The sequence below is a fragment of the Schistocerca nitens genome, chromosome 1 (assembly GCF_023898315.1).
Source record: "Schistocerca nitens isolate TAMUIC-IGC-003100 chromosome 1, iqSchNite1.1, whole genome shotgun sequence".
NCBI lineage: Eukaryota > Metazoa > Arthropoda > Insecta > Orthoptera > Acrididae > Schistocerca > Schistocerca nitens.
This window is the reverse complement of record NC_064614.1, coordinates 1,239,203,658-1,239,228,244: the sequence shown is the minus strand read 5'-3', so window position 1 is coordinate 1,239,228,244 and position 24,587 is coordinate 1,239,203,658. Positions and strand designations below refer to the sequence as shown.

General features: G+C 41.9%; 1 protein-coding gene across 1 annotated transcript in view; it reads right to left on the bottom strand.

Annotated features, from left to right (window-relative positions):
* LOC126233794 (uncharacterized) overlaps positions 1–22,618 on the bottom strand; it is a 455,553-nt gene extending 432,935 nt beyond the window's left edge. Inside the window, exon 1 of the mRNA XM_049942885.1 lies at positions 22,515–22,618. The gene's annotated coding sequence lies outside the window, so the exon portion shown is untranslated. The remainder of the gene's footprint in view (positions 1–22,514) is intronic.
* Between the last annotated feature and the right edge of the window lie 1,969 nt (positions 22,619–24,587).

Genomic DNA, 24,587 nt, shown 5'->3' with positions numbered 1-24,587 from the left:
CTTGAAGATGTCTCCCGCAGTCGGAGACGAAACGTTGGGAATCGACACAGAATTCATCAACCGACCACGGCATAACAGCCCGGATAATTATAATGGACATGAAATTATAATGGACAATTAGGGGAATGTATTACATATCCACAGAATGAAATTACACGAATTAATGTACACACACCCCCCAGTTTTATTGACTCTTCATTCGTTACTATTTCGAAGCGAACTGGAAACATAATTTTTTTTTTTTGCATATAAAGCGATGGCTCTTGCCACCACGTTGTCCAGGGGAGAATGTTGGGGAAGAAGAAAGAAATCTACGGTTTCGGGTACCGTTGACATCGTGGTTATTAGAAACATAGCCGAGGTTGGGAATATTTGAAGGATGGAGAAGGAAATCGGACTTGCCCTTTCAAAGGAACCACCCGGTATTTGCCAGGAGCGCTTTGAGGAAATCATGGAAAACGTAAATCTGAATAAAAGGATCCGATTTTAAGTGTCGTCCTCCCGAATGCGAGCCCAGTCCACTGAGGAGGCTGAGTTCCGAGAAAGAAAGATCTTAGGCAACTGGAAACATCAGAAATTAATTTCCTCCGACGAATAAAACGTCGCAGCAGAGAAAATAAATTCATAAAAATTTACGTAAGGGATAGAATTAGCTCTGAAATATTTAACAGAGAAAGGTGCACAAAACAGAAAAAACGGGTGGAGCGTTGCCAGAGATCAGGACCTCAAAGTAAGTCTTTGTGGAGAAGTACAGTGGGACTCTGAGGGTAATATGGCGAGAGCGCAACAGGCTTACCTTAGCCCAAACCTAGCAGGCCACAAGTAGAAGAAGAAGAATTAGAAATTTTAATATTAACTAGTTGTGTCTTGTGTTTGGATACCATCTATCAAACACAACTTATATTCTGTGCAAGTGGAGTTCATTACAGAGAGAGATACACCAGGTTAGTTTGTTTTGTCAGTGATTCAGAGTGCTTTTATTACGGTACACCGATAATTTTTACTTCAAATTTAAGCTGAATGAGAGTCAGAATGGATTTCAAAGCCCGTGATTTATCGTAAAGTGTTACATTCTGTCTTTTAATTTACCTGCAAAAATTAGTGTTGTTTTGTACCGACAAATTTTTGCGCTTTAAATATTCGTTTATTTATTCTCTATTTTGACTTTCAGCAACTTGAGAACTCAGACACTTAATAATATTACATTGAACCAGACAAGCATAAAACAATTAGATTTAGTACAGATAACTGCCATAAATGAATATTAGGTATATTAAATTATATTCCAGAGACATAACAAGTCTAAACTTTATCTATGATTACGGTATATTGATAACTTTTACTTATGGACCGTCTGACAGCAACTGAATTGAACACAATTTTAGTGCCATACGCGTTTCGCCTTTATTTTCTGCAAGGCATCATCAGTGGCCTGGAATATGTACATATGTTAGCTATTTTATTTACATTTTTGTGACTGTGCCTATAGGTTATAAACAGTTCTGGTGGTTGATATTTCCTATTAAGTAGTAATGTTTTGAACTGTACTTACAGGTTGCGTGCACAGTTTCTTACATATTACGCTCCTGTTGCATTTTTGGTGTTGTTGTTCTTGTTATGAACGCCAATTTGCGGTTTTTTCCACATTCCACAGCACTATGCACTGAACGCTTGTTTTAATGCAATGTTTTGGTTTCTGTTGCTGACTGTCAAATGTTTCTGACAAAGATCAAATATTATTGCCAAACTTATGACCGTAACTATTGAAGTATCTGTTGTCTGTTCGTGTATGCATTTGTGTGTGCGTTTGTGTATGTGTGTGTGTTTTTTGGTGTGATATTAATTTTATTTTATTTTTTTATTTTACGTTTTTTTTGTTTTTTTGTTTTTGTCCTGTGTGTGTGTGTGTGTGTGTGTGTGTGTGTGTGTGTGTTTTGGTGTGATATATATTTTTTTGTGCTGTGTGTGTATGTGTGTGTGTGTGTGTGTGTGTGTGTGTGTGTCTGTATTTTGGTGTTATATAAATGTGAAAGTTTTCTTGCATTTGTATAAGATGTTTGTCATGGTTGCTTATTCTCATTATTTTCATTTCTTGTTCCATACACACACACACACACACACATTCACAAACGCACACACAAATGCATACACGAAGAGATACTTCAATAGTTACACTCATAAGTTTGGCAATAATATTTGATCTTTGGCAGAAACATTTGACAGTCGGCAACAGAAACCAAAACATTGCATTAAAACAAGCGTTCAGTGCATAGTGCTGTGGAATGTGGAAAAAACCGCAAATTGGCGTTCATAACAAGAACAACAACACCAAAAATGCAACAGGAGCGTAATATGTAAGAAACTGTCCACGCAACCTGTAAGTACAGTTCAAAACATTACTACTTAATAGAAAATACCAACCACCAGAACTGGTCATAACCTATAGGCACAGTGACAAAAATGTAAATAAAATAGCTAACATATGTACATATTCCAGGCCACTGATGATGCCTTGCAGAAAATAAAGGCGAAACGCGTATGGCACTAAAATTGTGTTCAATTCAGTTGCTGTCAGACGGTCCATAAGCAAAAGTTATCAATATACCGTAATATTACATGCAACTGAGGAAGACAGGACTACAAAAGTTGAAGATGTTTATCTATCATAGTGAATACAGGCCGAAAGAATGAATTAAAATTTTTACCAAGGCCCAGGTTCGAACCATTGCTTCGGCCTGTATTCATTGTCATAAATATTAGGCATTGTACAAGGTGTCCCACGAGCAATAGTCAATGTTGAGGGATATGACAGAAACGATTATTCCGAACAAAATCGTGTAGTAAACATTGTATGTAGAATGCACATCTTAACCCTAACATCCCATTTGCGTTCTCAGAGACCGCTATCGTTTATTGTTGCTCTCTTGCAAATGGGTAGGGTTGGTGTAGGTGATTACAGCATTGTGTAGTTGTTCTTTCCATAAACTGCAGTGCTTTCCTTTGTCAGCAGCCACTTGAAAGTGAAGTGGATCGATACTATTACTGCTTCATTCGTGTTGGTACTTTGCGTGATGGATTCAGTAGCCAGGTCTTCGTCTACCGTTCGTGTTACAGACTCTGACTTCGAGGATACTGTTTTAAAATAGACTGTGACAACGAAACTGAAAGTGAACATAATTCAAAATCTGGACAGTGTGAAAGCGAAGGCAAATTTGTTTTGCCACCTGCGAATTCCTTGAATGAAACAAGTGATCAGGGTGATGGAGACAGAAGCGGAGACACTGACTTCTTTGCTAAACATTCTGCTAGAAACATATTTGGTCGAAACAAATATGGCTGATCGTCAAAGCCTCTTCTCAAGCGATCTCGTGTTCGGCAACAGTACGTCATCCGTTTGCCGACAGTGCTACCGCCTGCTCAGGTACGCAATAACCCAGATCTTCGTACTATTTGGAATTTGCTTATGACTGATGATATTTTGAGTATCACACTGAAATGGACTAATGGAAAAATAAACGAAGAAAAGCCTGAAAATGGTCCAAATGTTTCTTATGAAGCCGATTTATGTGAACTAAAAGCATTTTCGGTTTACTGTTTTATTCAGCTCATTTCAAATCCAACATAGAAGATTAAAAATCATGTTATGCCACAGATGGTACTGGACGTGATATATTTAGATTCGCTATAGCCAGAAATCGTTTTGGTACACTCCTAACATACTTGAGATTCGATGATCCTGAAGCCCGTTTTGAGGGGCAAGCGAAACGACCCTATGGCTCCAGTGTTAGAAATTAATATAAAATTTATAGACAACTGTCAAATGTTGCACAGTATGGATGAATGAGCATGTTGGTATTATTTCGTAGCAAATGAAGATTCAAAATTTCATTCCAAACAAACCATGCAAGCAAGGCTTGAAAGTTATATGCCTCACTGATGCTAGCACTGGTTGTCTCTTTAATGCAATGTTTATACAGGAAGGGATCCAGAGGGAAAAAAAATCTAAGCGCCGTGGAAGAAAAGTTCGATAACCCAACTCAGGCTATTAATAGTTAAAGCACTTGAACGGACTAGCCGCTGTATTACTGCAGACAACTGGTCTATCTCTATCAAGTTAGCAGCACAAGTCTCAGATAAAGAGGACTAACGGACATGGGAAAGTTGAATAAAAGATAAATACAAGAAGAATTCTTATCTGTGAGAAGCAAGGAAATCGGTTCTGCAATGTGTGCTTCCTCACATGGTTCAAATGGCTCTGAGCACTATGGGACTCAACTTCTGAGGTCATTAGTCCCCTAGAACTTAGAACTAGTTAAACCTAACTAACCTAAGGACATCACAAACATCCATGCCCGAGGCAGGATTCGAACCTGCGACCGTAGCGGTCTTGCGGTTCCAGACTGCAGCGCCTTTAACCGCACGGCCACTTCGGCCGGCTTCCTCACATAACTCTAGTTTCATTTGTGCCGAAAAAGGGTAGGGTAGTGATTCTAATATCGTCTGCGCAACATGATGAATACAAAGATCACCATGCAGGTAAACCAGAAATAATTTCGTACTACAATCACACTAAACGTGATGTACATGCTCTACATGAGAAGTGTGCCAAGTATTCAACTGCACGACGTACCCAGCGATGGCACTACTTTTCAGAGTATTGAACATAAGTGTGGCGAATGCCTTTATCCTTCCTCCAAAGATACTACTCAGATCAGCCGATTTAATGTTTTTTTGAAGAAGCTTGCATACACATGGGTGACACCACAAATGGAAAAGCGACTGAACAACTCTTATATATCTCGTGAACTTCGCGCATCCATTCTCTGTGTTTTGGGTGTAGCAGAACCAAGAGCAGAAATTGTTCGTAGAACGGTTGGAAAAACGCAAAACATGGTCCACTCGCGACCCAAAAAAGACGAGGAAGACTTCTTATTCCTAAGGATATTTTCGTTCTGTCGTTGCAATTACAAGAAATACGTGTTTTATTCACCAGACGCGTTTCGCTTCATTTAGGTAAAGCATCATCAGTGGTCCTTAATTAAAAATGGTTCAAATGGCTCTGAGCACTATGGGACTTAACTTCTGAGGTCATCAGTCTCCTAGAACTTAGAACTACTTTAACCTAACCAACCTAAGGACATCTCACACATCCATGCCCCTGGCAGGATTCGAACCTGCGACCGTAGCAGTCGCGCGGTTCCGGACTGGGCGCCTAGAACCGCTCCGCCACCGCGGCCGGCTGTCCTTAATTAAAGATATTTATAACTGATTTGTATTTAAGGTCGAAAAATATTTCGTTAACAATATATTGCTTTTTACTTATTAAGTAAAAAGCAAGATATTGTTAACGAAATGTTTTTCATCTTGAAAACAAATCAGACTATAAATATCTTTAACGCGTCTGGTGAGAAAACACCATTTTCTTGTAGTTACAGCGACAGAACGAAAATACCCCTAGGAGTTCCTAAAGAGTTCTTATGTTGAACATTTTTACAAGAAGGCAATCTGCCTTGAAAGCTCTACATAAATTTGCAGAACGTGCAAAGAAAATTTCTGAGAAAGAAACTAAAAACGACAAAAGTACTAGTGTAATATTTATTTTTTAATGTTGTATGGGACTCTCTTACGTTTTTATTATTACATGCATAATAAAAATATAGCAGAAAGTAAAATCAGGAGAGCAGGGTATGTGAGATTTTATAGCTTTAACATTATCATGTAATGTTACTTCACTTTGCTCAGTTTTCTACTTAAATACGTATTCTTTTCTTAAAAATAAATTTCAAATTTATTTTAATATATTTTCTGTGTGGTACTAATGTAACATTTTATACAAAAAGCTGAATTTTCTCACTGATATTTCTGAAAGCAATTTTTTAGCCGATTTAAGCATAGCGGTCTGTCAGACCGCATCTGGGACAGTATGTCACAAAAAATTACCAGGGAAGCTAAGGGTAAACAGCTATGAGCGCTTCTCCATCTTTGCTGTTGTGAAACACGTCTACTAAACAAGTGTTCATAGCTCTTAAGAGCCGGGCGAGGTGGCCGAGCGGTTCTAGGCGCTACAGTCTGGAACCGCGCGACCGCTACGGTCGCAGGTTCGAATCCTGCCTCGGGCATGGATGTGTGTGATGTCCTTAGGTTAGTTAGGTTTCAGTAGTTCTAATTTCTAGGGGACTGATGACCTTAGAAGTTAAGTCCCATAGTGCTCAGAGCCATTTGAACCATTTGAAGCTATTAAGATATGCATTTTACGGTCCATGTTTACTAGACAATTTTTTTTTCTTTTCTTTTTTTAATTCCCCCCAAAATAAAGCAAAGAGCTTGCAGGAGAAGAGATTTGTTTCACAGCATCGAAGGTGAAAAAGTGGTCGTAGCTCTTAAAGGATATGCATTCTACAGCCCATGTTTTTTAGACATGCTTCGAATGTTCGTTCCTGTCCTATCCCTGGATATTCACCACTCCTTCTGGGACAGCCCGTATAAAAAGGTTAACAACTTTTCCTTTTCAGTGTTTATCTGTCGTACAGTGTTTGCTGTTTCCTTTATACGAAAATTTTTTTTTATTCTTTTTGGCCGTATGAGTTTCCTAGCGGCACAGTTGACAGTCAGTGAGGAAAGCCGTGTGTGGTGGCACCTGTCTGTTTATCGTGTGAACTTTTTTCTGTGTGTTATCGTATTTTAGCCTTTTGTGTATCGTATCTTCATCTTCTAAACGCCAGGCCTTGTCGCCACAACCATATTTGTCTCTCCTCAAATAGAGACGCCTGCGTGATTGCGGTTGTTGCTTAGATAAAGATAGATCTCTGTACACCTCGGTTCTGGGGTCTGCTAGAATAACTTTACATTAGTAAGAAAAGAGACATTTAATTTTATTAAGGTTAACAGCCATTTTTTACATGAGATTCAGTCTTAAAACAAAAGAACAACACGTTATTTAAATATCTCAATGAACTACTGTCGCAGTCAGATAAACTGGTATCTTTCATCGCCAGCGTATTAAATGAACGCAAGTTGCCAAATTCAATTACTTCCTGATTATTGATGTTATAAGCTTGCAACTATGTTTAAAATTATGGAACCACGCAATAGTTGCAGTGTTAGGTCGAATGAATCCACAGAACTGACCTTTCTCTTTACTACCTATTGACCACTCGATTTGCCAACTGGTATAGGATGTTTTCCCTGCTTAATTTCAGAAGCAACAGGGGATATGTACAAATGTACAAGCGTTCAACGTACGGTTGTGCTACATACGTAATTTAGTACCTGATGATGGAATATACGCTCTGAAACACATAGCGATTAACTACAATGCAAAATAAGGCTCGTAGCTTTTTCTTTTAAACTGTCATGACTGAATATCTTTCTTTGTGAAATATTCACGATAACAGACGTACAGTTGCATATAAGATAGCAAATCGAACACGGAAGTGACATATGAGAGAAAAATGTGCTTAATTTTTTCAGTGAACCCATCTACAGCTTTTTATTCCAGCATTTTCATCTCGCTTTAAGCGTTACAGTCGTCGACGCTAGTTCTCCAGTATTATTTTCTGTTTATTCATTGTACACTACTGGCCATTAAAATTGATACACCACGAAGATGACGTGCTACAGACGCGAAATTTAACCGACAGGAAGAAGATGCTGTGATATGAAAATGATTAGCTTTTCAGAGCATTTACACAAGGCTGGCGCCGGTGGCGACACCTACAACGTGCTGACATGAGGAAAGTTTCCAACCTGTTTCTCATACACAAAAAGCAGTTGACCGGCGTTGCCTGGTGAACCGTTGTTGTGATGCCTCGTGTAAGGAGGAGAAATGCGTACCATCACGTTTCCTACTTTGATAAAGGTCGGATTGCAGCCTATCGCGATTGTGGTTTATCGTATCGCGACATGGCTTCTCGCGTTGGTCAGGATCCAATGACTGTTAGCAGAACATGAAATCGGTGGGTTCAGGAGGGTAATACGGAACGCCGTGCTGGATCCCAACAGCCTCGTATCACTAGTAGTCGAGATGACAGGCATTTTGTCCGCATGGCTGTAACGGATCGTGCAGCCACGTCTCGATCCCTGACTCAACAGATGGGGACGTTCGCAAGACAACAACCATCTGCATGAACAGTTCGACGACGTTTGCAGTGGCATGAACTATCAGCTCGGAGGCCATCGCTGCGGTTACCATTGATGCTGCATCACAGACAGAGCGCCTGTGATGGTGGACTCAACGACGAACCTGGGTGCTCGAATGGCAAAACGTCATTTTTTCGGATGAATCCAGGTTCTGTTTACAGCATCATGATGGTCGCATCCGGGTTTGGCGACATCGCGGTGAACGCACATTGGAAGCGTGTATTCGTCATCGCCATACTGGCGTATCACCCGGCGTGTTGGTATGGGGTGCCATTGGTTACACGTCTCGGTCACCTCTTGTTCGCACTGACGGCACTTTGAACAGTGGACGTTATATTTCAGATGTGCTACGACCCGTGGCTCTACGCTCCATTCGATCGCTGCGAAACCCTACATTTCAGCAGGATAATGCACGACCGCAAGTTGCAGTTCCTGTACGGGCCTTTATGAATAAAGAAAATGTTGGACTGCTGCCCTGGCCAGCACATTCTCCAGATCTCTCACCAATTGAAAGCGTCTGGTCAATGGTGGCCGAGCAAATGGCTCGTCACAGTACACCAGTCACTACTCTTGATGAACTGTGGTATCGTGTTGAAGCCGCATGGGCAGCTGTGCTTGCATACTTCATCCAAGCTCTGTTTGACTCAACACCAAGGCATATCAAGGCCGTTATTACGGCCAGAGGTGGTTGTTCTGGGTACTGATTTTTCAGGATCTATGCACCCAAACTGCGTGAAAATGTAATCACATGTCAGTTCTAGTATAATATATTTGTCCAATGAATACCCGTTTATCATCTGCATTTCTTCTTGGTGATGCAATTTTAATGGCCAGTAGTGTATTTACACTGGCCTCTAGTTGCCCAGCCTAACAGCCAGGCGTTCCTTAGTAAGGCGAAAAGTAATCTCAGGGAAAGCCACTGTCGATAAGGCAGGCGCTAGTTGGAATGCAGCGCGCGCAAGCACTCACACACACACACACACACACACACACACACACACACTCTCTCTCGCATAGTTCCTGTGGAGCTGCAGGCTTGTTAATGCCCCACGTTGCGCTGTCGCCTTTTGTGTGTTGCACGCTGTCGGCGAGTTCGACGACAGGAGACAAAGCAAGAATATTTGGCAAAGCAACACGAGGAGAGCCCAATGAGCACAGAAATGGCGAAGAGACTAGCGGCGTAGCAGCTGAGCGCGGAAGGATATGATGCCCCAAATGTAGCAAGGACGCCTTTTACGAATACTAGCAGTGGAGATTCTACGAGTGAAGCGTGTGCAGATGAGACTCGCCTTTCAGTTTTTTACAAATAACACTAAATGGTGCCATTGACATGTGAGATAACTGTTGTTTTAAAATTTGACATCTATAGCTGTTAAAACAATGGCTATTAGAAGCTGACGTAGTAATTTTTTTTACAGTGGCCTTGTAAATGAGACAGCATTGAGGAAAAATTGGAAACTCAAGTAAGAGTTTCCGACGGATGATTTTTCACGTAAAGACCTAACTCAACAGTAACGCCTCGAATTGCTTCATTCGGCTTTCAAGGAAAAAAAATGTTTATAATTGGTTTGCATAGCGGCGTAGTGGTCGTACTTATGTCAGAGATATATTTTGTAAAGATCGAGAAAAATCGATTGCCGTTCCAAAAATCATCGAAACTGTGCGCAACATGACTGAATGGGGCAGATCTCGGACAAATTCGTCCCAGGAAATGCAAATTACTCGCTCCGAGACAGAAACTAAGCAGCAATCAACTGTTTGGATGTTACAAGATGAACAGTGTAATATGTTTAAGCTACGTGAGTTCATATGTTTTTGAATGGGGTCCGCCTTTAGCAAAACACAGTTTTGTTCTTTATCCCCAAAAATGTTTCACTGCAGTTGCAGCATCGTCAGTGGGCTTTTATTTTATGGTTGTTAAAGATAAAGAATGTTCCTTACTGTTTGTATACGTGTAAATATTAGTTTTTAAAATCGTAATTACAGATTTTTGAAGAAACACATAAAATTATGAATTCATACCTTTTTAACACATGGTGTGGTTTTCCTGATGTATTATGTTTTTACAGTGACTGTTTTCGTTCACAGTTTCTCATCTGTAACATATAAGACACCAGGAAAACTACACCATGTGGAAAAAAGTATGAATTCATAATTTAATGTGTTTCTTCAAAAATCTGTAATTACGATTTTAAAAACTAATATTCACATGTATACAAACAGTAAGGAACATTCTTTATCTTTAACAATCATAAAATAAAAGCCCACTGACGATGCTGAAACTGCAGTGAAACATTTTTGGGGATAAAAAACAAAATTGTGTTTTACTAAAGGCGGACCCCATCCAAAAAAATATATGTTGTTAAAGCAAACACTGAAAAAAGAGCTTCAATCCCAAGATGACTAGTACGTGAGTTTGTTTCCACAGGTATCGGGCTCTTCATTTTAAGTGGGTGCGCGGTATCGATTAGTTCCGTTTAGAATTTTCTTATCAAAGATTCATACTAAATTATTACATTTTTACCTTTGGGGCAGGATTACGTAACTAACAACAGTGTGTCTGGGCATGCCGCATAAAGAAACACCTATTGGTAATGTTTTTATTTTTCCTGATTACAATACTTAATGAAAAAATATATGAAAATAATAATAAATGTCGTGTGACTAGGGCCTCCCGTCGGGTAGACCGTTCGCCGGGTGCAAGTATTTAGATTTGACGCCACTTCGGCGACTTGCACGTCGATGGGGATGAAATACTGATGATTAGGACAACACAACACCCAGTCCCTGAGCGGAGAAAAATCTCCAATCCAGCCGGAATCGAACCCGGGCCCTTAGGATTGACATTCTGTCGCGCTGACCACTCACCTATCGGGGGCAAACAGGAAAATATTTAATAACTTATAAAATGAGTTTTCATAACCTTAAATCATTGCAATAATTCGAATGGTTACCGTTCGTTAACTTATGAAAAACTTTATATTCTATTCCCCCTGTATGTAAAATATCTGTTTTTACTTTGCGTCTGGAGTTTCGGCAGTACATGTAGTTAGAACGCAGTAGCTGTTGTTCGTTGAGTAGCATATAAGGCAGCGTTAATGAGGCTAGCAGTGAGTTAAATGGTGGTTGAGCAAACGGAAAGGAAAGAATTATTTTCAATATTAGAAAATGTTAATATGTAAGCATTACTAAAACTGGATGTTGGATTCAACTGAAAAATAATTAATTCCACATGATGCGAACAAAATAATAAAATTCAAGACTGTCTCCAAACAACGGAATGACTGCGAACAATAATAGTCGGGAGTATCGATCCTTAAAAATAAATAAGCTCGTTCCTTTGTTTTCTATTCTGACCATTGCTTTACAGGATCGAAGAACAGTTATTGCTAAAAGATCAGTTTACCACAAGACTTCGATGACGTCACATCAAACAATCGAAAAGTCGAATAATTCTTTATCGCAGCATCTCTAGCTATCAAACAGCACATCAAACGGTTATTATTTTAGGGAGAGAACTTCGAATTAATGTGTCACTGCCCAGATTCAGTTGATTTACTACCAAACTACTGGGTGGTTATAATTAAAGGGCAACTACTCACGGTGGTGGAGTGTAGGCTGTAATTATCGCATGGCAACGAAATTTGGTAGATATGCTAGTGTGTTTATGCTGAAAAAAATAGTTCCAATTTTAGCCACAAGGTGCAAATCTGTCGCTGTATAATTCTCTATTACGTCTTCGGTGCTGGTATTGAACAAACTGTGTAAGCGGCGGTTAATAAAAAAATCAACAATATGCCTTTCTCACTTGTTTGACCTTTTCTGCCCACGTCCCGTTTCTAATACATTACATGTGGAACGATTTCTAACCGTCTTTCATGCATTCACAGCGCCAGATTTGCATCTGGTTGTCAACACTGACACTAATTTTTTTTCCAACGTAAATCGGTCCCGTATTAACGCATTAGAATATCCACCAAGTTTCGTTGTCATACGATAAACGTCTGTGAGTAGTTGCACTTTAATTATAGCCATCCGGTATTTCTTTTTGTTCTTTTGTGCCAAAAAAATTCATAGACAAAGATTTTTGTCACCTCGAGGAGCGGCTGGAACACTTCAAAACATATTTTCATGGCACCAACATTAGACTGGGAAAAAGTGTTTCCAGAACTGTTTCGAAAGCATACAAAAGGGTATACGTTTTAAAGCCGATTATTATGAGAAATATTTACAATCCGTGATACCAAAAGAATGTTTTTCTTTCATTGCTTTTGTGAAGAACGCAGCTCTCGGTTTAATTGCATGGGAAGGTCTGAAAGCACAACGGAAGTGGGGAAAAAACAAAAAGACGGACGGCCATGCTCAGTCGTAAACCGTTTCCTGTGTGAAGCAGAGAAAGGGACACCCTTACTTAGGCTGCAGGTGCGACGCCAGAGATCCTCGCATTCGTCTTCCCCTGTTAAGTGGTCTACAGAGTTCCTTTCACTTTTACAGCAACTCGCAGATTTGCAGTGCCACGTTTCCGTGGTGAAATGTGAAGTTTGATTGGGAAATGTGATGCCACATTATCTTTTACACAGTAGGTTACTGTAGGTTGCTAGACGTGCCAAAGAAACTGAGTCACTAAACGCAGGTTTTGATGCTACTTGAATTACGTAGCCATTACGGCACCTCACCTCAACCTCTCGATACCAGCAATATTCTACTGTGTTTCTGTAAAACAGTTAACATGTTTCTGTGACAACATTCAGATTTGATTTCATTAATGTAGAGGTACTTTGATACATCGATATGTTTATATTGCAACGATAATATTCTTATGTGTATTCCTTCTTTTGTCACTATGATCTTTGACGTACTTGTAACTCTGATTTTTGGGCGCGTAAGCGGTTATTGGAGAGTCAAGTCTTGGTCGTCATGTTGAAAAGACGCAAATTGTAGTCAGTTTATGAAATGTGAACTTTAACAGTGAGGAAGATATTTTCAAGCATGTTTTATATTGTGAAGCGAAGTTGCAACAAAAGTAATAAAAATAAGTGTAACTTAAATTCGGAGTGCTGATTACTTTTTTTACATCACCATTGTCTTAACTTGCTATAGTTTAATCTTCATGGATGGTTTATGAAACACATCTATAAAACTTTTGAATATCGCAGAATAACACCTAGGCCTCTTTGCATCCGAGCTTGGAATCATCACTACCTAGATTTTCGACGATTGAGCCATGAGTTCACAACGAGACCAGCGTGGGAAACACGAAAAGATGAGTGCCTAGTTTATCCATTATTTCATGAAATGACTTTATTAACTGTGCTCTAATGACACCTGCCACACAATATAACTTTGTTGTTGCCCGAAAATGCAATATTTAGCAGCGTGAGCAACACTATAATCGTAATTAATTTTTTACCTTTGATGTGTTAGGGTTGTTAGAAGATGTTGCAAACGAAACCTGTTTGGCGAAACAAAATGAAGGTTAGTTAGCGGCCGGTTGCTGCCATTCCTGTGTTACACTTTCTAGAAATATACGCGGAGACCATATTCATTGCGGCCGAAATGGTGGCCATTGTAGGCACATGTGTGAGCCTCTGCTCTGGGGAAATATTGTCTTGGTGACAGAGAACATAAAAGCAATAGACTAAGATTGGGGTGTCTCCAGACATGTCTTTGCTGATTATCGGGGCTCAGTTCGCAGCGGGACTCATCACTGAAGACAATTGTACTCCAGTCACTGAGATTCCAGGCCGAAGACGTGTCTGGAGATGTCCCGGACAGAGGTGGGATAGCATCCTGGCTGTCGCCCGCCATACGGCCATTTCTTTCCGTAGCAGGATCCCACTGATTGTCGTCCGAGGCACCCTCACAGCACAGAGGAACGTGGACGATATTTACTATAATGATCGAAGCAGACGAAATGAATTAAAATTTGTTCTGCGGCCGGGACTCGAACCCGGGTCTTCTCGCTTCCTAAACGGAAATGCTAACCCTTACACCACCACACGGAGAACTATCTAAGCTGAATGCCCTCCCCAACACAAACTTCAATTCATTGTTTCCTTACATATCGTCACTACTGCCAGGGCTCTCCGATATTGGCAAGCACCCCAGCATTGGACGTAATGGGACGTCCTTGTACCACTGGTGATCTTATAGATCTTATAATTAAATGTTTCCCTGAGACATTTAAGTCACTTTTTATTATCTACGATAACGATAGAAGCAGACGAAATGAATTAAAATCCGTGCTACAGCCGGGAAACGAACCCGTGCCTTCTTGCTTGCTAGGCAGAAATCGTAACCATTACACCACCACAGTCCGAAAGCCAACATTGCTGCACGTACTATCTAAGCTGGGTGCCCTCCCCAACACATACGTCAATTCATTTTTCCATTATGTGTTGTCACTACTATTGCCAGGGATCTCCGATATTGACAAGCGCCCCAGCTTTGGACGTAATGGGACGACGTTGTACCATTGGTGGTCTCATAGATCTTATAATTGAATGTGTTCCTGAGACATTAAAGTCTTTTTTTTTTATTATCTACATGGTTGTGTAATGGTTAGCATTTCTGCCTAGCAAGCCAGAAGAACCGCGTTCGAGTCCCGGCCGCAGCACAAATTTTAATTCATTTCGTCTGCTTCGATCATTATCGTAGATAATAAAAAGAGACTTAGATGTCTCAGGGATACATTTAATTATAAGCTCTAGTAGACGATATTCTACGCCCCGTTTAGTTGGCCTTCATGGCAAGCCATCTTGGGCTTACATTTCACCAAGGTAATGTCCACCGGCACACGACGATAGTTCCTACTGCGTACTTGCCAAACCCTACCTTCGCCAGCAAGGCTGCCAGATCTCTTCTCCAATTGAGAACATATGGGGCACTATGAGCAGGGCCCTCCAACCTCCTGAAGATTTTGACGAATTCCGTACGACATCCCTCTGGAGGACATCCAACAACTCTGTCAATCAATGCCAAGCCGAATTCCTGCTTGTATAAGAGCCAGAGGTGGATCAACGCGTTATTGACTTTCTGAATGTTTTAAGCTGTTTCTTGTGTATAAATCATCCAGTTTTTCTAAAATTGTAGTAATTAGCCTGTCTGTACACACACACACACACACACACACACACACACACACACACACACACACACACACACATATATATATATATATATATATATATATATATATATATATATATATATATATATATATATATTCGTGGTGCGTCGTTACTTTTTTATTTTATCATTATTTTTCTATTTGTTTTGGAGTGTACATTGCGTGATGAAGTGCTTCCAAAATTGCGAGAAGTCGTCGGGAATACTGTAGAGAGAGATAAGGGCATCTACATCCGTACTCAGCTAACAATTCTGCAGTGCATGGCAGAGGGTAATCACTCACTATCTCACATACGTTAGGATTCATTCCTGTTCCACTCGCGTATGGAGTGTGTTATGATGACGACGAACGAAACGTCGCCAATGTCAATTACTGGTGGAAAATGCTAAATAGAATCATACATATCTCCTCTCTGCATATACAGCGGGTTTGTCAGTGAAGTCGATAAGGAGCTAGCTGCATGCCCTGTGTCTACAACGACTAAAATAATTAGATCTTCGTTGATCCATTATGGATCGTGGGACGACGGCTGGCATGAACTTCTTGATGCAATAATTTACCAACAGCCGTACGTATTGTAGAAATTTATTTTATTTTATGAACTTCTATGTGCTACCAGTTTCGGCATTACATTGATGCCATCTTCAGGCCCCACTCGTCATAGTCTTAAAATCGCTATACACGGAAGGAGCCGTATAACTGGATCCGTGAATCAAATCGTCCTGCAACAGCTCTTGGTGGCCAGGCGACACAGTCTGATAATGATTTGATACACGGATCCAGTTATATGGCTCCTTCCGTGTATAGCGATTTTACGACTATGATGAGTGGGGCCTGAAGATGGCATCAATGTAATGCCGAAACTGGTAGTACATAGAAGTTCATAAAAGAAAATAAATTTCTACAATTCATACGGCTGTTGGTAAATTATTGCATCAAGAAGTAAAATAATTAGAAGTCGTTGGTAAAAAATAATATACTACACTTAACTGGTGGTACAACAGTCTTCATAGTCAGGAGGAATATAATTACAAACAGAGAGCTATAGAGGCATCACTTAGACCATACTTTAACTAACCGCCTTGTTAGAGGTTGCTTCCTATTAGCTGAAGTCTATACTACCTTCCTACTTCACGTCCCGAGCAAGAGTGGCGGAGCGCACGCTAGAGACTGGTTGCAAGCCGCGGAGCGGCGCTAGTCTCGACTCGCGCGTCCAGCGATACTGGTACGGACCGCGGTCGATAACTGCAACCCCTAACAACTGTGTTAGCGAACGTTGATACCACAGAGTGCATAAAAACCGAATGCTTAAACGCCTCTGTGTGCGGTAATATTAGTGTAATGTTCTCTTCGCACTCCCTACAGGAGTGAAACGTTGGAGGATGTTCTTGTATCGACATCGTCTTCGTCGACCGCACCCGGCGCGCCGTACGTCGCTCACAGTTACGCGAGAAAAGCACTTTTAAACGTCCCACCAGCGCGCGCCGGGTGAACATTAGGGCTGTTGATAAAATATCGTTACATGGATGTATTTCCAAAAATACATCCATAAGTAACGGCGACCCTCTTTCCTCGATATATCGATACAGCGATGACAAAATGGCAATATCGAGTGCCGATACTTTTATTATAAATTATGTATTTTTCGCAATTTTCGGGAAATATTTCAAATTGTTCTTTAGAAGCTGTAGTAGAACATAATTTTACTTTCGCTGTATGAAGAAGTCTTACTACTTTTTGAGCTTTCATGACGTCCACTCTTCCTCTTTGTGTGAAGCAAGTATAGGTGGCACGACAAAGAAGTCCGATTGCACTAGGTGGTGACAGTGTGACTGGAATAACATGATTTCCGACAGGAAGAAATAGCACACCAGTTGCGTCAAAAAACAGTTTCTAGCGCAACTAGTGTTTTACTTCTTCACATCGGGATTCTTTAAAAACAGTTGCTGAAAAAGATGAAGAAAAATCTAAATGACAAGATTGGTCTTTGCAGTGGGCGGAGACGTATGAGTTGAAACGCTGACGCAATCCGCGATCGGCGCTGTCAACAGAAAGTGCAACGTTTAGCTTCACCACGCTATTTTAACACTACAGATGCTAGATCGCTGGCGTTTGCAGAAATGAAGAAACAGGCAAGACGACACGACGTGTTCCGGACAAATCCGATACGTGACGAAACCGAACGACAGACCCATCGGACACCTTTTACTACGTCACTTAGAAGCAGTTACCATTGTTAGTAAAGTGGTTATCGGCAAGCGCGAATATGCATCGTTTCCCTTTCAATTCTTGCTCTAATGGGGACAAGAGGCTGATAGCTTGTTGAAGTGCAGAATATTTAATTACAAATCAATACTTAAATGTACAATTCTAAAATCGGCAGTATATTTATAATGCGAAGCCGATATTTTTTTAGGCCAGCCCGTCGATATTTTCCCCGTCGATACACCGATTTATCGTCTCGTTTCTTCCATATGCCGTGGACCTATAATGATATTTTTTAAACATCGATATAACGGATGGCCGGTATTTTTTAAAAGATCAGCAGTCCTAGTGACAGTCGCTCGCTCTTCTCCGTTGGTTGGTGCCACGCATACACGCCACCAGAGGACGCTAAATTGACACAACCTCACTTCTGCGACTCTGTCTGACCGGCACGTCTTTTTAAGCAGCCGCGGTTCTCAGAGCGTTGCCCAGATTCAGTGCACATAAGGACTCATGAACGTTAGTGCCGGGGACTGCAGTGAGAACCATGCACCGAAGTAGCACGAAACTGCTTACCGTCACTAACACAGAGACACTATCAACGTGTACCAGCATTCAAAGACTATTTGTTTCTATGAAGGATACTGCTCTCGTAGTATACGGCTTAGCAGCACAGAAGAACCTACAGCTTTCCAAAGTTACTTATATGCCTACGTACGTCAAAAGCTCTTTTAGACAATCAGTGGCTGATGACAAAATATTCGCTATTTCTGAGCAAAGGAGCAGGTATGTGTCTTTATTCGTTAGGAAGTGTTACAACCATTTCAAGTTTCAAAAATTTTCAAGTACACTAATGTTCCACCAGAGCCGTCACGATGCTGTCACACAACCTAAAGCTGTTAGAAAATATCATAGAAATGTGACTTAGAAAGATAGTAGAACCTTTGCTAGAGGAAGAATAACATGGATTCAGGAAATACCGAGGTTCCATGGATCTTATTTTTGCAGTACGAATGCTGCCACAAAAGTACTGGGAATGTAGAAGAAAGCTTGTGATTGTGTTTGTGGACACTGAAAAAGCATATGACAATGTTCTTCGAAACAAGATACGGGAGTCTTAGAAGATCTAAATGTGCCAAAGTAACTAATGAAGTGAAGATGCCATACCAAAGGTGTTGCAGCTGTGTCCAGATAGGCAACGGACGATCAGAATGGTTTGCAACAAAGAGATGTGTCCAACAAGGAAGTGCCCTATAATTACTATTTGTAATAGTAATGGACAAATTCATAAAATCTATCAAGACAATAGACAGCGAACCAAATGCCCTGGTTTTTGCTGATGATTTGATACTATGGGGATAGAGCAGCTGAAGCACAAAAGAAACTTAATGATTGAAACAACACATTCAAAAATTTCGTACTAAAAATAAGTAAAACAAAGACAGTAGAAATGACCATTAACAGGCAAGGAACAACCTCAAATATATTTCTAGAAGGAGTCAAAGTACAATCTATTTCTCATTTCAAGTACCTAGGAAGCATGATCTCGAAAGACAATACCTTTAATCAGGAAGTACTCAGTAGGACACGGAAAGCATCCAATTTTCACCGTCAAATCAGAAATCTTCTCTGGGATGATAAAATGCCACAAACAGCAAAAGTGAGTATGTACCACACCTATTTGGTACCAGTCCTTACATAAGGTTTAGAAACATGTACCCTACCAAACAAAGACCTCACCAGAATTCAGGCAACAGAAATGATATTCATTAGAAGTACGAGTCAGACAACTAGAAAGGAAAAAATCAGGCTTGGGGTGAACAGAAAAGTAGCCAGTATTGAGGTTTTTGTTATCAGTGTCATAAAGAAAGGCAGTCTTCACTGGTATGGGCACGTAATGAGAAAGAACAGCGAAAGACCTGCCAAAAAGTATTTCAGCCTTTCCCTCGTAGGAAGAAGACCACGGGGAACACCAAGAAAACGCTGGATACAGACTGTAAGATCAGATGTGGAAGAGAAAGGACACAAATGAGAAGTTTTCCTGGAACAAAAGATGTATGAAGGCAGAAGGAGAAGGCGAGCTCTCGTAGGCACACCCGGGAAGCTGGAGTTCGTCAGAAACGATGATGAATGTTCCACCAGCAATCACTACGGAGTTTTCTTCTATAATTCACCTGGCGTGAACAAGGTTGATAAATGCCTCTTCCTGAAAAGCCTCGCCCCTTCCTCCTCCTAAAGAGTTCATCGACAATCCCTTCTCAATCCGAGCTGTATCCTATCTTTAATGGCCTCGTCGTCTACTTGATCATCCTTCCTTTCGTGTTAAAAAGATAAAGAGCGGAAAATTGGTTTCCCAGTTTCGATCTTCTACTTATTCTTCCGCCGCAAATTGTGGCGCGTGTGACCGTGGTATGCGGAGGACACGCGCAATGTCGCAGGCCAGCTCTGCCTATTACGCTCGCTCGCTCCTATTTTGTAACGCTCACAGTACTGGCCACAGCGTCCCTTTGAATCTGGCGCGACTCAATTTCTCGCATCGCTGACGGCAAATGAGTTCGTTCCGTTGCAGTACAGGGGTCTGGAAGTAAACGGCAGTTGAGGGAAAATTCTCTAATACTTCCCGCACGAAGTTCCGGTGGCGTCAAGAGAAAGTGGAGAAGCTTTCCGTTTCTGCAAAATCTCGGCTACCAGAAGCAGACCTCACAGTATTCTACGACCATCAAACACAGGGAACTATTTGCCTCTTCGATAATGTACTTACAAGATTCAGTGTCCCACTGCTAGTCGATTCGATGGTTCGAGTATTTTTTTTTTCTTAAAAAAAAAGTTGATTTACTCGTACGAATACATTGTGTGAGAAAAATGGCAAGTCAACCACATAGTAATTCGTATGCTACATTGAGTTACAGATGTGTGAGTGAAACATTTAAATACATAGCGACATAGAACCAAATCTTGTAAAACAGTGAAGTGTCCAACCCGACCCTCAGGTCTGCATTTGCTTAATCTTTTTCTTTTTCTTAATTTGTGAAACAGAATCACAGTTTCGGCTGTTTGTATAAGATGATCTTCATGAATTCAAAAACCGAGTTTGGTGTACTACTTGGAAGTATTTATGTTATTGCTTCAATTCCCTTTCAACATATATCTGATAAGTTTCAGTGACACCTCTGACATACGAGATAAATCTTCTAGTAAGCTAGCAGAAACATCAAGTAGTCGTAGCGAAATCACGGATCATGTCAACAGAAACAAAAAGTTCCTTCTCATTGCTGTAATATGAAGATATGTTTCTTGTGATTTACGATCGCTATGTTCCATAGCAAACAGTAACTTAATTTTGCTCATTGGAACCATAGTTGATTTACTTTCGTAACAAACGACAGGAAAAACATCACCTTCAATCACAAATCGAAGATTCCTTCGTTCATTCAAAAAGCACTGAAGACCCATCTTCAGCTGGTTAACATATTATTTCGTCATTATCTGTACATCGTACTTCCCACTGGTCCTGATACACAAACGCAATTTCGTTTGATGATAAAATAATTCCAACTGAAATAAACATTTGTACTGAAACTAGTTATTGCTTCTGTTATCTGTTGTTCAGACTCTGTTATCAGCGGTTCGTGTCTGTACAACTACGATTAATAACATAAGCAGGAAGTTGTTTTATCATCAAATCAACTGCTTCTGTTACTAAAGAGGGATGTTTTGCTTTATATTTTTGAAAAATAGTGGACGGTATCCTAAAGATTTAGTTATGTCTTTCTCGAAACAGCAATCGCAGTCTGAAAATTAACCTTACAAACTACTCGTAAATAATGCCAAGCTTGCCTTTTTCTTCTTTCTAAGTACATCAATTTAAAATGTCATGCCACAATTTCTGTTTGAACTACGACAAAACTTAGAAAACGCAATCTCTCGAAAAGAACAATCTGCCAGGCTTTCCTTTTGCCACTGACAGTAATCTACTAACTAAATATACACTTCTCCTTATCCTGAAATGCCAGCTACAAATTCAGCATTGTTTGTATTACTTTGTACTAGTCCTACACTCCATAGGCTCACATTAATGGGCCCATTAACACTCTTTCATATTATTCTCCACTATTTCTTAGAAATGTTTCTGTTATACAGTGATCACAGTGCCCATACTTGACTATAGATCGCATATATGAGACACCACGCTTATAGAAAGACGGAAAGTGTGAATGCTTACACGCTTGTTTGATTGACGACAGAGTGAAACAGAAAGGTTGCAAAACCATTAACTGTTAAACAGTGGAGAAAGACGCCTTACGTCTTGCGAGAGAACCTGCTTGTGAATCTCCAATCATCAGCTTTCGGGGCAAAAACAAGGAGCTTTATTCGGCTCCCGACGTTGCTCTGCCGTAAACATACGCAAATAAAATCTGTGCAAGTAGCAGCTCGAACAGAGGCGCACAAGCGCTCATTGTTCCCATACTCCTTCCCCGAGTGGATGTGGAAGAAACGATAATGTACAGTGGAAGTCCCTCCTGAGAAGCACTTCAGTGATTCGCAGAGTATAGATGTGGATGATCTTTGGGGCCATCTGCTGTAGTATACTGTCTTTCCGAAGCAAGAAGCACACCACGTCGTGAGATCATTCATCCGAGTATGAACACTGATTTTCGTCACTTCGAACACTTTCGATGCTCAGTGAAACACCATTCTTTTCTCTCGCTGACTGTCACATCGTCTTCTCCCGCCAGTGAAATCGCGTCGTTCGAAGTCGACATCCGTCTCCCGGATTACTTGTTGCACAAAAGGAGCCGGCACCTGTTGCTCCAGTAGTCTTACTGTAATCGAGTGAGAAGCATTGTGCGTGCTTGGATCGGTGCGGATACGAACTCAAAAGCTTTTCGGCACCGCGTCGGTGATTTATTAATTCACGGGAAGCCGTGCCGCAAGTATATTTCTGCTGGCGCTGACACAGGGTGTAGAAATCGCCGGCAGGGGTTCCTCGTGCAGACCTGGGAGCAGCAGGCTGATGGGCGGCGGCTAGAGGCTGGCTTACCTTGCGTCTTGACGGCGGGCGGTGGACGCCGCAAGTGGGTCGCGGCACACAAAACTACCGGCTGCCGGCTTCTGGTGCGGCGTGGCGCGACGTTCTCACACTGACGGCTGTCTGCCGACTGCAGACGCGGCCGCACCACGCCGCCGTCCGCGCCACGAGCCGCCGTGGCGGGGGTTCGAAGGGAGAGGTGGGGGAGGGGGCGGGAGGAAGGGGGCGTGTCTACATACTCCGTACACAGGCGCGCACCCCGCGCGTGTTGCATCTGCTGAAGACGTACATAGCCCCGGTCTGGGGACTTGCAGCACCAACACGTTTCCGCCGCAGGCGCATCATTCGGAAAAAGGTACCACAAATCACAAGCAAAGCTCGGCGTTATGCACATACCGTGCGAGTAAGCACGGAAGATATGGCAATGGGAAACGAAAGGCAGAGGGGGCAGAGGTATACAGGGTGGTCCATTGATAGTTCCGGGCCAAATATCTCACGAAATAAGCATCAAACGAAAAAACTACAAAGAACGAAACTCGTCTAGCTTGAAGGAGGAAACCAGATGGCGCTATGGTTGGCCCGCTAGATGGCGCTGCCGTAGGTCAAACGGATATCAACTGCGTTTATTCAAACAGGAACCCAAATTTTTATGTAAAGAAATATGAATGTTTTAGTTGGACCACTTTTTTCGCTTTGTGATAGATGGCGCTGCAACAGTCGCAAACGTATAAGTACGTGGTATCACGCAACATTCCGCCAGTGCGGACGGTATTTGCTTCGTGATACATTACACGTGTTAAAATGGACTGTTTACCAATTGCGGAACACCATCTATGGCCGTCCTATTGCCCTCACCCCCACCCTTAAGTACCTTGACCGTCGCCTCTTCTCGACCCCCCACCTCTGGACGATCCAAGCCAAGGCACGCTCCTGCCTCTGTCTCCTCAAACTCCTCTCCAGCCGAACTTGGGGTCTGGACCCCTCTACCATCCCCCATACCTATAAATCCCTCATTCGCCCTATCCTTTGCTACGCCCACACTGCCTGGATCTCTGCTCCCCCTACCTTTTACAAATCCCTTCAGATCCTGGAACGCCATGCTCTTCGCCTCGCCTATCGCATCTGTCTCCCCTCCCCCACGCGGATCCTGTACGACCTAATTCCCTTCCCCCACCTCCTCCTTTTCCTCGAACGGATACGGATCCTCTACACCTCCCGCAAACTCGATCCTCCTCACCAGCTGTTCTCTGCCATCCTCTCCCGCCCCCGTCCACTACCGCGCCTGTACTTCCATGTCCCACCTGCTCTCCATCTCTCCACTCTCCACACCCTCTCCCAAGGTGGCTTCCGCCTGCTCCCCCTCCCTGATGTTGCCCTCCTCCCCTCCATCTACCCTTCCTACCAACTTTGATCCTCCCTTCCTGTGTTTGATTCCTTTGGGCACCCTCTCTCCCTTCTCTCCCCCTTCCATCCTTCCTCCCTTTCTCCCCACTCCTCCCCCGGCCTTCCCCTACCCCCGTCCCTCTACTCCTCCTCCCCTCTCCACTGCCATTGGCATCTTTGCTCTCCCCTCTCCCTCTCCCTCCCCCTCACCCTTCTTCCCCTCTTGGCAGGTCCCTGGACTCGCACACGTTACGTGGACATTCGCGCGCCGGAGATCATCGCCATCAGTGTCTCGTGTGTGTGCCGTAGTATTTTGTGTTCAGTGATCACCGTCACGCTCCATCGTTCCCATGTGTCATCGCAATCATCGATATTTGTGCGTCGTGTCAACAGCTTGTGGTGTGATTTCTCGTCGAGTGTGAACGGCTCCATGTTTTGTATTTTATGTCTACTTTTTTTACCCACCATTCTGTCATTTTTGAGTATTCTTTCTGTCTTTTATCATTGTCTCCTCTAAGGCTGAAGAGCGGCGTAGAATGCTGCTGCCAGCCTACCTGTTTGTATGTGCAGGTATAAAATAACAATAAAGGAAAAAAAATTGCAGAAAAGGTCGATATCGTGTTGATGTAGGGCTATTGTGATCAAAATGCCCAACGGGTGTGTGCTATGTATGCTGCTCGGTATCCTGGACGACATCATCCA